Below are 12,761 nucleotides of genomic sequence, written 5' to 3'. Positions count from 1 at the left end.
GGGGGCTCTTGCCTTGCCCACAGATTGTGCCAGGGCTGGGGCAGGGGTGGGCTCCCTTAAGTGCCCCTTTAAGTGCCTTGGTCCACTGGCTTTGCAAGGGCCGTTCAGCGGGCCAGCAGGGGCAGTAGTCCCCCCATCCCCCAGCGGGCTTAGTTTAAATGTTACCATGATTAAAGGTTGAATATGCAAAACTACTGAACTGAATTTCCTTGTACATTCAAGATTCCCATTAATGTTAATGGGAGTTTTGGATGTGTAAAAAATGCAGGATTGGGCCTTTGTTGCATGCAGTATGTGAAAGGTAATAAATATGTTAAAAAGACAAATCTCACTTGATGAGAAGGTGGCAGAACTGTATGAACTATTTTTAAATGAAATTATTGCATGTAAACATTGTAAACACACACACACTTGCTGGTATATATACAGTCAACACTTGAAAGTGTGAAAAAAGAAAACATCTTGCCAAAAGGGGGGGACAAAGGCAACATACAGTATACTCTAAGAAAAGGGTGCAGAAAATAGCCTTGAGAGATCAAATTCTTTTACTTCCAAGCATATATTTATTCCCCTAATTTGTCTGATACCTAGAACTGTAATTCACATGAGCACATAGCCACACCTCTTGGAATTCCCCCGTAAAGGAAATCTTTAGAGCAGGATAATAGGTGATCAGCCAGAGGCATAATGGGCCAGTACTCCTGTCCCCCACTTCCAGCCTCCGGCAGCCGCTGGGGGGGGCGGGGGATAGGGAGGGCAGTGTGGGAGCAGCAGCTGAAGGTATGCTACTGATGGGGGAAATACTACCTCCTTTTTAACCAATGACATGTGTCAAGCAAACAAAAATGCTGGTTTTTGGCAGCAAAAACAACTGGCTTTTTGGTAGCATCTTTCCATGCAGCAGCATACATCCAGCAGCTGCTCTTCTACCATGTTGCTGCTGCTTCTCTGATTTCCTCAATGATGGTACTATTGGGGGTAGGAAGGAGACAGAGACAGAGGACAGGAATGGAGGATGAGGGAGGTGCTCCTCTAACCTCTGCCCCTCTCCCCAGGCAGTGTGTCTAGAGCTTGTGTCCTGCTTCCTCACCCATCATTACAGTACTATGACCAATTTTTAAGTTAAATCTTTTACTTGCTGGTGCTAAGACCATATGACAGTAGATTCATACTGATACCTACAACACGCCTAAGTGCCCTACATAAATTAATAGCTTAGAAGGGTAGTTGTGCCCAAAAGCATGCAAAGAACTTTATTCCAGCTTCTCCGTTGGTCTAACAAAAGATATCACATCTACCCAAAGAACCTTACCTGGCTTAGCACAAAAATTTGAAATGCTTTAAGGCATTGCACGCTTATATTTACCATACCAAAATGTGTGTGTAGTTTCTGCATCTCTACAGCCTACAGTAAGTATTAAATCCATAACACATACTTTCATATTTCACTTAGACCATGAACAAGCATGCATCTTGAAACATATCAGGAGGAAGAATGACCGTAAGAGGTTGAGGGCTATAACATAAGCAGCAGGTTGATGTAGCAATGAAAATACTGGACTGGGAGCTGACAGCTGATTTTATTGTTCCCAAGCTTGGTCACTGACCTGCAATCACCCTATATAACTTGCTTCAATTCTGTGCCTGTTTCACCTTTGTTGTCTTTTTCTTTTGGAATGTATACTCTTTGGGGTAAAGAATGTATCGCACTGCATTTGAGCAATGGCGCTCTGGTAAGAACAGAGGCCTCTAGCCAACACAGATTAATTCTAGCTTCCTGAGTTCTCTTAACTGCTCATCATCATACTTCTTGTTTTGGCTGTTGGCAGTAACAGAATTTATTGAAAAGTTAGCAATAGGTTTTGTTTGTTTGACTGATTGATTTTCTAATGCACATACAAAAACAATTACATTGGGCTGACACAATTTCCAGAGAAGGAAAGATGTGCTTCTGCAGATGTCTCAAATATCACACCAAACCTACATCTAAAACGTGTGAGTTGAATGAAATTCCCAGCACAGACTGTTGCAGCACAAGAGGAATTTTCAGAATCTTAAAAACTTCTGAAAAAAGTTATAGTGGAAGCCATTATGCAAGCTGAAATAAAACTGTTCAAAAAGACATACCCAGTGGTCAAAAAGACATACCTATTTAATAATTTCAGTGGGTAGAGCTGCTTCTTCAAACCAGCTGGAATTTCCCCGCCTGTCAGCAGCATACCATCTATACGCACCTCAGCAGGACATTTGGAATGCATTTATTTCAAGCCTGTAGATCTTTCTAGGGCAGTGGTTCCCAATGCAGTGCCCACTGGCACCATGGCGCCCTCCAAAGTTTATTCAGGTGCCCGCGTGCATTTTAACTATCAGTAAAAATCATTATTTCAACAAAAAATGCTGTCATATTGGCACCCGCTGCTTTTGCTTTTAAATTTGAATGTGCCCTTGGGCACATAAACATTGAGAACCCCTGTTCTAGGGTCTTTCAAAGATTCTTGTTCCTTGCAAGATACCAAAGACAAAGAACTGGGGCTAGTAATGGAATAGCAAAGATGAAATATAATAACGTAGAGCTGCAGTTATTTTACCATTAGCATTCTTTAGTATCTTACCTATCCTACCAGGCAACTGAACCCCATGATAACCTGTTTTCTTGATCAAAAACACCTCAGATTGCTTCTAGTTTTTTTAATACATTTACAAAAGGATAGCCAAAAGAAGCTAAATCCACAAAATATGCACCATAAACCTGAAATCTATTGTGCAGGAACAGATTTGCTCAGATAGAAATTATGCTCCTTTTGGTCCCTCAAAAATTATTTTAAGATGAAGAATTTAAAAGTTTTATAAATCTGTAGGGTGGCACTGGTTGCAATGGTGGCAGCTCCAGCACCAGGAGTTGGGGCCAGAGCTGCCATTGCCACCTTGCTATTGGGTGAACAGGCAGAGGCTGGAACCAGCACGAGCTCTATGCCTCATGCCCTGGGCCAGAGCAGGGCCCTAGCAGGTGCTGGACCTGCAATAAGGATCAGTGGTGCCAGTGGCAGGGGAGGGGCAGAGGGGGTGGAGGATGGTAGCAGAGAGCAGAGGCAGGGAGGAGCAGGAGCTGAAGAGGGTGGGAGGGGCAAAAGAGTTAAAAGCTGTCCCCACTAGGATTTAAAACTACAGCTGTAGCAACAGACAGTAGCTTCAGCTTCTGCTGAAAACCTCCCCTCAAGATGCTTTTAATTGAAATGAACAACTAAGGATGAGAGTACTAGAATTCTGTTCTTACAGCTATCTCCCCACATATGCAACAATAAAAATACTTTTTTCTTTATTTTTCGATCCACAACTTAATTTATAAGAACAATACAAGATCTTCCCTTCATTATCTTGTTGTAAAAATTATCACATTCCTGTTATTATAACAAGTTCCATGTCATAGCTCTCAACCTGTATAAACCAAACAAAACAGGCAGAGGAAGAAGAGGTGCAAGATATAGAGATAACAAGCGCAGAATTATGATTGAAGGGTGGGTCCTTCAAATGCCTTCAAGTACAGGCCTACCTATTCATTTAAGTTCATTCAATTAAGTTCATGGTAAAACCTAGAGCAGAATTAGACCAATACAGAGTTCTTCTAAAACTCCTAAATGCTAGGATTTGAAAAGGGTATTTGAAACAGTATTTGAAAAAGGAAATATATTCTAATCCTGAACTCATTAAAATGTGAAGATTTTCTTTAAGCAGGATTAGACTTCCAAGCCATAGGAGTGCATGGTGCCACCTCTCCGGGTGACAGGCTGTCAGTTAATGGGCCTCCCAGCTGCAAGAACTTGCTACCTGCCAGTAGAGAGAGTACCCACTGCCCGGGATCATGTTCCTGGGCTCCCCCTAAACCAGTACTAAGGCATGAGGCAATAAGGCCCCACCTGTCAGCAACATACCATCTTGGTAGATAACTACAAGCATCTCAGTAGGACATTTGGAATGTATTTATTTATTTCAACCCTGTACTAACATTAACATTTTGAGCTTAAAATTCATTTGATTCAAACAAGGATATCAACACTAGGCCAAAAGATACCATGTCCTAGTTACTGTAATTTTTTTAAATCATTTTCCTCCTCCCGAGGATTTGCCCATCCAAAGCCACGCTGGTCCAACAATATAACTCCAAAATGAATTCTTTCAAATATCAAGGCTGTTTACAACAGCAACTACATGCAAGAGATTAGGAACAACTTATCTGAATCTATATATGAGTCTTATTGTTTATTCATCTATTATAAAATTGCTAATAGGGAGCTAAGCAATATAATTGGTTAATAAACATTCCAACCTCTGTGGGTATCCCAGATGCCTGTAATGGCTCCAAACAACTTTGCCTAATCACTGAAAATGTGATCAGTCCATTTACAATTCTAAACCTATCATACCAAAGAAGGAGAACAGCCTGGAGCAAAGCTGAAAAAATTAAATAATATAACATACACATAAGTTAGATAACATTTTAGAGGACACACACATATGAAAAACTTTCCATAATCAGGTGCAAGCATCTAGAGAATCTCATATCAGAGGTGCATGAAAATCCAGAACTGAAATGAAGACTATAATTAATAACATACCTGCCTTTTTCCATGAAACTCCATGCACGTGGAATATTCTACTATACTCCTCCAAGCTACTAGCACATCCTTATTTTACATACCTCCTGAACGTTGTAAGACCTAAATCCACGATGCCCAGAATAATTTATTTTTCATTTAATAAATTCTGATAATATACCATAGCCTCTTTCTCTTTCTTTTTAAATTAAATATACAAAGAAGGGGAAAAACACAAAGATAAAAAAAGAAGAAAAAAGTAACACTACCAGTATGTGCACATACCTTAACTAAGTAACTACAGTTGTTATGCTGCTATCTCTATGCTTATTTAGGTCCTGCTGCCTTACAACCATCATCCCCCATTAGGAATGTAATGTGTAAAACTTAAATTGTAAGAGTTCTGTAGTTGGCAGTAGGAGAGAAGGGAATCACTTCGTCTTTTCTGCAAAGCATCAACACGTTTGGGCACTGTGAAACAGCAAAGAAAAGCAATAATACACGTATGCCTATCACATATAAATTTGTCTACGTTAATGCAACAAAAATGTAGTTTAGCTGATTAGTAATATGATATAACATCCTGTGCAGGGCATGAGCCAGGCTATGGCGATAGCCCGGGTGGGTTCTATCCCCTGATGTTAATTTAGCGAAAGGGAGAGGTGGATTTGTAATGGTTGCAAGGAAAACTCCTCGTGATGGTTCCAAGGAAAACTTTATTTGGGTTCTTACTTACACCCCACTGATGCAGATGTGGCTGCGCAGGCAGTTACACTTAGTTTAGTCCCAGTCCTAATAAGGGACGGATATAACGAAAACAAAACAAATCGGTGATCTGCTTATTTATGCACCACCTGGTGTTGAATGTGGCTGTGCGTCCCGTCCCGGCTTGGGAGAGGGACAAACAAACGCCAGACAATCAAGGGATCCAACACGATTAAAGCAAATCGATCCGTCCTGGTTCAGGTGAGGCAGGGAAAAATCGAATCTTGGGTTGGGTAAGGGCGAAAACAATAAATCGGTGGATCGTCCGAGATTAAATCGAACCGGTCTGCAAACCTGTTACTTTGGAAATCGGAGAAGCCATGGAAAGCTGGCCAGGCCTACCCACTAAGCGGTGGAAGCTCCGGCTCCTGTCTAGCTAGTTGAGCAAGCGATGGACGCTCTGGTGTCTGCAAGCTGCTCTGCTCTCTCTGCTCTGCTGGGTGGAAAATTCCACCCCAGTCTTTATAGGCCAGATGACAAGCCCCATTTTTAAGCCCCCAATTGGTCTAAAATGTTTGCAGGTTTTTTCACAGGGGACGGGGCTTCCCCAGCATATGGCCAGGGGCCATGTAGGGCTTTCCCAGATCGCGAGGAGAGTGCTTGGCAGCACCTGTTGCTGGGCAAGGCTGGCAGAGCCCAGCCGGAGCGTGACACATCCCCTCTTACATAATATCCACAGGAAAAAGGAAGTGGAGCATTCCTTTTGGTGGATTTTTGTTGGATGCTGGTGTGTTTTCTCTCATCCAAACTTCCCCATGGAACAATTACAAAGATCTTCAGAATTAGCAAATATTGGAGGATCAGTGGGAATGGTCATAACCGTGTTCATGGATGTTTTATTTCCTGAGAGTATCTTTGGGCCCATATACTCCTGGCTCCTCTCCTTGCCAGAATAGCTTCATTGCAATTGGCTTTGGACTCCATTAAATGACATCCCCACTGTGAGCAAAACCAGGTCCTTGGAAATGTAACAGCACTGTCAAAACCCCACCACACATACTTATTTGCTTGGATGCATCTTTAATGATATAAAAACATGATATAGCCATATCATGTTGGGGAAAACTATCAGGAGGTATCTGATGTACTGCCAAGTCATCTTGATGTGCTGTTACAGCAGCTATATTTTCTTTATATTTATACTGCATTTGTCATAAATGATAATTGAGTAGAGTAATAACTAATCACATTGCAAAGATATATTTTTATCTGTAACTAATCTGTGATAATGTGTGGTGTGACTTGTAAGTTACTTTAAAGATATTCTAATCAGCTTTGCTGAAGGTGAAATCTAAATGTAATCGTGGATATTCAGTAGGGATATACTAATGAACCTTAAAAAATATTCATAGAAACAAAGTAATACATTATATTAAAGAGTCTTTGCAAGCCAAATCTATGACCACTCAGTTCACGAGAGGGGAAAAAAACACTTTTTGCAGAGTACTGAGACTTTGTACAAAAACAAAGATCTATATGCACAGCACATCATACTTCCTAAGGTATTGCTACGTTTTAGCTTTTTTATTTGTACATCGACAATCTTCCATTAAGACAACCAGTAAGAAAAGATTTAAAGCTGGTATTGTGTCTTTCACTACTATGGTTTTCTCTGTCTTAATGAACAGATAGTTTAGAAAAAGATTAAAATATATCAATTCAGGAAAATAAGGATACACATTTCCCTTAGAAGAAAAGTTGCCGTATTTTTTTTTATCATCAGAATATGGGTAGGCTACCATACCAATTCCTCCTTTACACCAACATTCAGTCCTTCCTGCTTTAGAATGCAGGTAGTTTCACCTCAGTAGAGGTCAATCCTCAGGAAATGCAGATCAGAATTAATCAAGTGAATGGACTCAGGAGAAATATAATAGCAAAAACCAAAGCATGGCATAAGCAATTTATACACTAGGGAGTTTTGTACACAAATTTAAGCAACATTTGCTTTGACTAACCTACACATGTCCTCATTTCAACCTTTTTGTTCTAATTTTTATGTCACAGGCAGCTAATTTTTTCATGACTGGACATCTCCTAAAATGCCCTGAGGTTTCATATGACTCCCTAATTCTGCTGGCACTGGGAGGAACTGTTATGATAATTTTAATATTCACATCAACTCAGTTGGGCATATTGATTTTCTGGGTTTGTATTTGTCTAGTATTTTGCTTTAATTCTTAAAAAGTTTAGGCATTGGAGGTAAGAAATGTTCCATTAACAGTTTTATATGACCTACGATAAATAATGCTGTGAGTTTAAGGACAAAATCCCCAATCTTTAACAGACTTTCATGCAAGAACATGATAAAACTTAATACTAGAGAATTTGTGGAAATTCAGGATGCAAGGCAAAATGGGCAGGTGTCTGACATAGGGGTTAGGCAGACATAGACATTCAAAAAACCCAAGCCTAAATTGATTCAATCTTTTCAGGTTACTCTAACCTGCAGAGATTAAAGCAATTTGCAAGTGGATAGACACTGACTTTTGATTTATGAAATGTCGGTACATGCCTGCAGTGGCTCAGGCTAGAAGCTGGGGGGCTGGTGGGGAGGAGAACCCTCCCTTCCCTTCCACAATGCTAAGCTGAGCAGGGGGTGTGGCCAGGCCCTGACAGAACAATATGATTAGGGAGAGGTTTAAACCCTTGCCTCTAGGCACGGTGTGCCTAGAGGGACAGGGGGAAGCAGCCCTCCATACCAGGCTTCCTCCACCCCTCACTGCTCAAGGGGTTGGAGTGTTGCCAGCCCTCAGCCCTCAGATAACACTCTGAGGCAAAGGAATGGGGAGTGGAGGGAGGACTGCTTGTGTGCAGTGCATGCATCTGTTGATGATATTGAGCTTTTCAAACCCTAACCCTCTCCCTGCTTTGTCACACTGTCTGCAGCAAAATGATGGCACTTACAGGTCCCATGCACTGCAAACCAGGTCATTTCTCATACATCTCTCTGTCTCCCCTTGAATGCTGTCAAATTGCAGCCTCTGCAGCAAGCCAGCAGGGAGCTTATCAGAACATAAAGCTTATTAGCCCATCAAGAAAACAAAAACACGCTTTTTCCAAGGTATTTGTAAAGAAGAATGGAGGGATATTACCAGCTGACTTGCTGATTAATTCCAAAAAGCCCTAAGTAGACACTGTTCTGTCTGCCTTTGTTCCAGTGAAACTGGAGAGACACACACACACACACGGATACCGCTCAGCATTAGCTAGCATGGTGGTGGCATGACTGTGACTAGATACCAGTTGGAGTTCATGCCACTGGGGTCCATGCTGTGGGAAAGGGGAGGAAGGGAAAGAGGGGACCCCTGCTTGAGCAGTGAGAGGTGAGGTGGGGGGCAGGGCAGGGGGAAGCCAGGCAGACCTCACTGTGCCTTCAGTCTCCACCTCCTATGCAGCCAGCTGGAGCTCCGGCTAGGGAGGAGAGGGGCAGCGCCAGCCCTGCTCTCTGAAGCAGACAGCCCAGTCCAGGGCTGAAAAGCATTCTGGGATGCTGGGGGACTCTGGTTTAATTTAAATCAGGCCTGGGTCTGGGACAGAAGTTACATAAACCAGTTTGACACAAATCAGTTAAGTCTGATACCACCTTCAGCCAGGTTTATCTTAAACCAGTTTTGGCCATTTTGAAACTGGTCCTATTTGCATGGCTCAAACAACAAAACAAATGCCTTATTCAGATCCAGTTTTCCACAGATCTGCCTCATTTCTCAAACCAACAAACAGTTCTTGCAGCATGCCACAATGGAAGTGAAGGAAAAGCAGGGACCAAACATAACGGAACTACGTGATCTCCTCCGAAACAGTGTCTTGATTATGATCAGAAGAACTTCTGACATATCCTACCCCCTCCACTCTTGATGGCCCAAGGAAAATAATTTTCCCTCTCAAATAATATCTCCAACAGCTGAGAAAACCAGTGCAGATATTAGTCTCAGATTCTTCTGACTGGAGAGGGAGCGCGGTATGCTGCCAACTGTAATGTTCTGCTGCAGTGTCTTTCAGATCCTTCTTCGGAATTCCATTTTCCAGACAACGGAGTTCCAGGCTGCTCTATATTAAGGAATCCATTGTGGTCAACCTGTACCTCTAACAGAAGAAGGGCTACTGTTGCTACCCATTTGTGCTACTAGAACTTGCAGCTAAAGGGTTACAAGTTTAAGTAGGTAAAATCAAAGGTCTGTAAATTATCATATGAACCAATGATGTCAAGTAAAAATCTCCTAAACTACTTTAGTTTTTAAAAAGTGAGTTCATCTTAAAGGAATTTTTGTAACTTGCTGGATAGACAAGTTATTTTAATAACATTAAAAAGCTATAATTATTTTTAAATGCCCACTGTTATGCAAATATAATGACTCTTCCTAAAACACATTACCTTTGTTTTACAGCATTTCTTTCTGCTTATAGCCAAGCTAGATTTCCAGTAGAATTAAGACAATATCCACTTCTTTTAAAAGCCTTTATTTTATTTTCTCTTTTTAAAACTTTTCATTCTAACTCCAACCAAGCAAACAGACATATAGTAGTACATCTGGTCTTTTTCATTAAAAAAAGCAGCTTTCTGGGTTCCATAAACATCAGTAGGATGCATGCAACGCTTGTTGACCAAGTTGACCATGGAAGAAAGACAAGAACATGAAGGAGAAACATATCCAATTGTTAGGGGCCTACTGAATTCAAGGTGGAAGTGGGCTGTGCGGCAGCTCCTTGAATCTTGCAGGTTCCCCTGTGACCCCCCCCTCCCCCCCCAACGCCAAATGGCAGTGGCGTCTTGGCACTCACTCCTGATCAGCAGGGAGGCAAAAACCATAGTTTTAAATATGTTGCCTTTTTTGCCTCCCAGCTGGTCAGCAGCAACCAGCACAGCTACCAATCAGCACTGGTGGGGGGGATGCAGAGGGGAACCTGCAAGGTTAAAGAAGCTGCCGCACAGCCCACTTCTGCCATGAATTCAATACCAACTGCACAGCCTGAAGTTACATAGCTGCTTCAGACATGACATGGGACAGGCCAGGAAGCATAGCTAAGTGCGATTTTTCATTTGCTCCTTGACTAACTGGTTAACTAACCATTTCTTGCACATCAGGGACATGCAGAACAGGGCAGTGCCTAACTTCGTTTTCATATAAATCTACTTCTGAAAAGGATAGAATTAGGCAGCCATACAAAGATAAAGGGAATTTTTTGAAATAAACTTCAGCTTTTGCAACTGGGAAGCCCAAGAGACTCACAAAATATATACAAGCTACTCAGCCCTGAAATAAATTGCAAAGGCTGAATAGGTATCATACTCAAATGTCCACAATACCAGCAGACGTTTGTGCATATTAAGATGACTGTAAGAAGTAGGCAAACTGGTTTTAAAAAATGATCAGCAGTACCGAACAAAAAACTTACATTCATCTCAGTCTTGCAAGCCCTTAGTTAGCTGGTTCTATGGATTATATGCTTTGACAATTAAGGCCTCAAAAAATAGATTTAGAGAGATTCAAAAGATGTTAAAATCTAAGAGGGCATTTCAAGCCAAAGTAGACTTAAAGGGTTTGTTAACTGGCTTAATATTATCACACACTATTAAGGATGTATTATATAGAGAACTGGCTTTTTTGCCAGTTTACAAAGGCATCTCTCCTTCCATTCTTAATTACACTCTTCCTGGCTGTAGTTTAGATTATACATTTATGCCTTGTCTTTCATGTTTATTTTAAGTTGTATAACATGTTTATATTATGTTACAATGCCATAGAAATATGGTCACCCAAGGGACTGAAGGAGAATGACTGCTACTCAAAATGTTTTCTTTGTTGTTTTACCATCAGTTTAACACAAAATATCCAACAAAGAGTTGACAGATAAGCATTTTTGGTTAATTGTTTAACCTGTTCTTTCAATTAGGTGTTACAAAAGCTCTTGATCCATTTCACGATCCTCCAAAGGATGTGGACAACAAAACTGGGAAGATGAGACCTGATGTTCTTCATACTTCAACAAATCCATGGAAGCTGGATGCTTAACCTGCTTAAATGCTTTTGAGAATACCAGTAGGCACCTACCTGCATGTTTAATCACATGAAAACCTCTGAAAATGTAACCCCATGTTCTTCAGCTTTCTAGGATTAATAGATCTCAGCTTTTCTCATTTGGTTTTCATCCTTGAATTGTAATGACAAAACAAACTTGCCTGTTTTTTTTTAATGCTCAATACAATTTCTCAGCTTTGAGGGAACTAGTTCAAATGGAGAAAATATCCTCACTACAGTTGCTAAATAAACTGAAGCCAAAAGTCATTAAAGCAAAATGCTTTACTACATATCAGAAACTGAAAGTGCTTATATTTGGAAATATGTGTATACTTATCATCCTTTCCATTTTAAAAGGCTGGTATTTATATATATACTTAATATAGCATGTGACAAAGACAATTTTCAAGCTTAAACTAATTTCAGAAGTTCAAGATGTTCTCTTCCTGATTCTATATATAATAAAAGGAGCATTCTTTATTCCATGATAATTTAAATAGGGCTGTTTGACAGATTCATACAGGTCATAGAAAAGTTAGAACTAATATTTAATTTTTAACAGATTTGGAACATAAAAATATATATTTAAATCTTTTTTTTAAAAAGAAAAAACTTTTTTAAAATCTACTTTGGGTACTTAAGAATTGAAATCCCATTGACTTAATGAGTTTGACTTCTATGTCCCTACATTTTGATCTGCTTGGGAAAAAAAATACCACACCCACCCTTAACCAGCACAGCTAAGCTGGCAACCACCTAATGTACATACAGGCTATGGACAGACATGCTGCTCAAAGCACTCTAAGCTGATGGGCTCCAACCAGCAAGGGTGTAGACATTCACCTCTGAAGAAGTACTTAAAAATGACCAACAAAAAAAGAATTACAAGTATGAAGTACTTTCTGAAACAGCTTCAGTGCTTTTCTGGCATCCCACAGTGCCCCCTCCACTGGGGGAGAGTAGGGGGCCAAGGAAGAGGGTAGACCACAAAAGACTCCTTTCCTGTCCTTGCAAACTTCTGGAGACTGAAGCCTGAGAGGGCATTCAGGGATTCCTCCTCTACAGCCCACATGTCTTCACAATGCTGAAGCGCACTAGGGCTGTGCGAAGCTTTGGGTGCTGATTTGATTTGGAGGCAATTCAGCCTGATTCAGTGGCCATATCTCCAAATCTGAATCAAATCAGGGGACCAATTAAAAGGTCCAAATCAATTCGAAGCTCTCTGAATCAATTCAGAAAAAATTCGGAGAGCTTCGGCAATTCAGGCAGTGCCCACTGGCTACAGCAGGGAGCTGGACCTGGACTCCATGGTGGTAAGTAGGAGGCAGGGTACGGGGGCTGGAGGAGGGGGAAGAGGACCATGGGGGGGATCCCTGCCAGGCCC

General features: G+C 41.1%; 1 protein-coding gene across 3 annotated transcripts in view; it reads right to left on the bottom strand.

Moving 5' to 3' along the window:
- The window catches only part of RABGAP1L (RAB GTPase activating protein 1 like), a 462,175-nt gene that overhangs the window by 277,421 nt on the left and 171,993 nt on the right, over positions 1–12,761 (bottom strand). The gene's annotated exons all lie outside the window — the stretch shown is intronic.

This window comes from Crocodylus porosus, unplaced genomic scaffold (genome assembly GCF_001723895.1).
Source record: "Crocodylus porosus isolate Cpor-Errol unplaced genomic scaffold, CroPor_comp1, whole genome shotgun sequence".
Taxonomy (NCBI): Eukaryota; Metazoa; Chordata; order Crocodylia; family Crocodylidae; genus Crocodylus; species Crocodylus porosus.
Note: the sequence above shows the minus strand (reverse complement) of the source record. Positions and strands in the feature narration are given on the sequence as shown.